The 3,203-nt window shown below is 46.3% G+C and overlaps 1 protein-coding gene across 2 annotated transcripts in view; it reads left to right on the top strand.

Moving 5' to 3' along the window:
• Positions 1 to 343: 343 nt before the first annotated feature.
• LOC102254971 (zinc finger protein 501) overlaps positions 344 to 3,203 on the top strand; it is a 7,915-nt gene continuing 5,055 nt past the window's right edge. For both annotated transcript variants that reach the window (XM_014532320.1, XM_005884938.2), the window contains exon 1: positions 344 to 605. The gene's annotated coding sequence lies outside the window, so the exon portion shown is untranslated. The remainder of the gene's footprint in view (positions 606 to 3,203) is intronic.

Here is a 3,203-nt window from a genome sequence, read left to right as displayed (position 1 = left end):
TGTAGTCTTCAGGAATAATTGAAATAATACTTTTCACCTCAGCGAGGACTCTGAGCTCCACAGAATCTGAAATAATATCGCAAAACAAGAGATCAGTTGCAGACAACACTTCCCAGAAACCTGTGACCAGCCCCCAAAACCTAAAGTTGTCATTTCCCAACACCCCTCAGGCACACCAGCACCAATATTCGCAATGATCAGTGAGTGACTGGCATCCTAATGCCACTTGTGGGGTCCGGAAAACTACATTACCCAAAGGGCAATGCGCCTAGTGATGGCCGGTTTTAGCCAATGAAAGCCCAGGACCAGCGCATTATTGGTTTGGGAGTGACTTCCTGTGTCTTTCTCCTGGTGGTCATTTTGAACTCTTTGTTCTGTTAAGGTAGTTAGAGGCTCTGGTGCTCAGCGTCCCTATTAGGACGAGGCACCAGAAGCCGTGTCCCCGCTGTGCAGGGGTGTGTCTGAGGCTTGATTAGCTGCAACAGGCGGGATTGAGGTCTCCGTGCCTCCCAGATTCCGTTTTGCTTACAGACTTCAACTCAGCCTTCATCCTTGGGTCCAGGCGTCTGTCAGGTCCTGCAGCCCAGGTTGCAGCGTCCAGAACCGTGAGTCTCTTGTGGGTGACGTGCAGTGTGACGGGGTGAAAGAGGGTGACAGGCTGCAATGCCACTGTGTAAGGTTTGGGTTGGTATGGCTGAGCTGGGAGGATTCGGGAATCCTGGGCCTGTGTTGTGTCTAAACTAAAGGCAACAGAGAAGATGAGGCGAAGTTTTGCCAGAGACGTTTTCGTTTCATTCTCAGGAAGCTGGGGCCATCAATGGCTGTGAACAAAAGAGGGACATTGTCTTAGGTAGGGTTCCAAACGTTTCCCAAAACTGCTCAGAGGAAGAACACACTAGAAGAGAGAGGATACCTGTTGGGACAGGAAGGAGAAGTCCTTTTAAAGATAACAAACTTGGCAAGCCTGTGCACTGAGCCCTGAGGCCTGAGGTAATACAGTCATCTCTAGATCACCTGACCCCAAGGCTGGGAAAGGGTACTGGGTGGCCAAGCCCATGGATCCTGGTGGTGTTTGCCAGGCTCTCAACAGCCCTTTATCTTTCTACAGATTCCTGCAAATGCACAATCAATTACAGGTACAGATTTGTGGATGGAAGAAGCAGTTGGATTATGGATTAGTGTTTTAGGTGTGGCCACCTGGATTTTTAATTTTGAGGTTGAGAGAGAGAGGTAAGAGTCAGCGATGATGGGAGGTTTGGGATTTAGCAGCTTGAGAAATGGCAGCATCATCAATTGAGATGGATAAATTTATAGGTAGATTAATGTTCTTTGGGGATATAATAACTTTGGTTTGGGGGTTTGTTTGTTGTTGTTTTTTGGCCTGTTAGGGTATAACATACTACAGAGGGTAGTTCACGAGAGTCTGGAACTCTGAGAAGCAATTCAGAATGAAAATTTCTTAAAAAGGTAGTGGACCTTTTTAGAGTGGAGGTATAGATCACCTTTTTCTAAAAACTATGTTCTTACTGAATTGAGAGATAGAGAGGAAGGCAGAGGGAGAGAGAGAAACATCAATGAGCAAGATCCAAGGATTGCTTGCCTCCTGCAGGCCCCTTACTGGAAATTAAGTAGGAAACCTGGGCAAGTGACCTGACCAGGGCTCAATTCAACTAGTGACCTCTCAGTGAATGGGTTGATGCTCAACCAACTGAGCAACACCAATCTGGGCTTTAGATCACTTTAAAATGGGGAATCATGCCCTAGCTGGTTTGCTCAGTGGATAGAAATGGCCTGTGGACTGAAGGGTCCCGGATACGATTCCAGTCAAGGGCACATGCCTGGGATTCAGGCTCAATTCCCCAGTAGGGGTGCAGGAGGCAGCCAATCAATGATCTTCTCTTATTGATGTTTCTCTCTCTCCCTCTCCCTTCCTCTCTTAAATCAATGAAAATATATTTTAAAAAATAAATAAATGGGGAATCACTCAGGATGATAATGGTAACTCAGGAAGGAGAGTGTCACCCTGAGGACTGGGTTTTCTGCTGGGTTTCCTGTTTGTGCGAGTTAGGCGTCACAGATATCATAGGGACAGAAGTGGTCAACTACATGGTGGAGGAGATATTCTCATTTGGCAGTGGCTAAAACCCACGAAAGGTGAGTCATTGCCAGATGAATTGGAGGCCGAAAAGTAATTCAGAGATGAGCCTGGGGCTGATGCATATTTACTTCTTAAACACTCACCAGGATTTTGTTATGACCCTTTGAATGGCCTGAGGTGTTGTGGTCAGTCTCATGGATTAGCTTAGGAACACTAGTGGTCAACTATGAGACTCACTGGGCCCGGAATCATTGGGCTGGGATTTGGGTGACAGTTAAGTGGGGAGATAAATGCTGTCACTAGTGAAGGGACATCAAGTGCAGCACCAGTGGAGGTGAGCTCTGGATATCTGAGATCTGAGGTAGTTCTTAATAGGTGAGGTTGAAGGAAAAAATAATCAAGGACAGAGGCCTTTTTAACAGTACTCAAGGATGCTTCCATAAGTGTAGACTATCAGAGTCGGGGTAGTACTTCATCCTGTTAGAACAGGTTTAGAATTCACTGGATGCCCATGCTGAGTAATGAGTAAGAGGACAAGGAGATGACTATGGGGGCTGTGGCTGTGGGAATGCAGGTATGAGAGAGGTGTGGTAGAAAGAGTGATGTGAATTTGCAGATGGAAGGTGAATTCATGGACACAGGGATCTGACATTGACATAAGAGAATGAAGTGTGTGTCCATTTTTGGTGATGTCTGGATGACATGACATGGGGAATTTTAGGGTCATTTCTGTAAAGAGGGGATGTTGTTGTGCTACATGCCAGATTCAGAGCTTAGATGCCAAATATGTGCCCACCTGCCTTTTGTTGTTGAGGGCTGACACAGTGAACAACAGGAATGAGAGAGCATACATCAGGGTCACCTGGCTTGAAAATCTCCACTGGCATGGAGAAGGGAAAAGGGGAAGACAGTAATATATTACAGAAGTGGTGAGTTAGAATTTTGGAAAAGAAGCTGATTAGAAAACAACCTGTCCTGGAATTGGTTCGCCCTGAGAGAGGGGCCCGGGCCTTGGAAAGTGTCACGGTAAAAAAAGAAAGGAAGAAAGAAACAAAGAAAGAGAGAGAGAGAGAGAGAGAGAGAGAGAGAGAGAGAGAGAGAGAGA

The sequence above is a fragment of the Myotis brandtii genome, unplaced genomic scaffold, assembly GCF_000412655.1.
Source record: "Myotis brandtii unplaced genomic scaffold, ASM41265v1 scaffold879, whole genome shotgun sequence".
NCBI lineage: Eukaryota > Metazoa > Chordata > Mammalia > Chiroptera > Vespertilionidae > Myotis > Myotis brandtii.
Note: the sequence above shows the minus strand (reverse complement) of the source record. Positions and strands in the feature narration are given on the sequence as shown.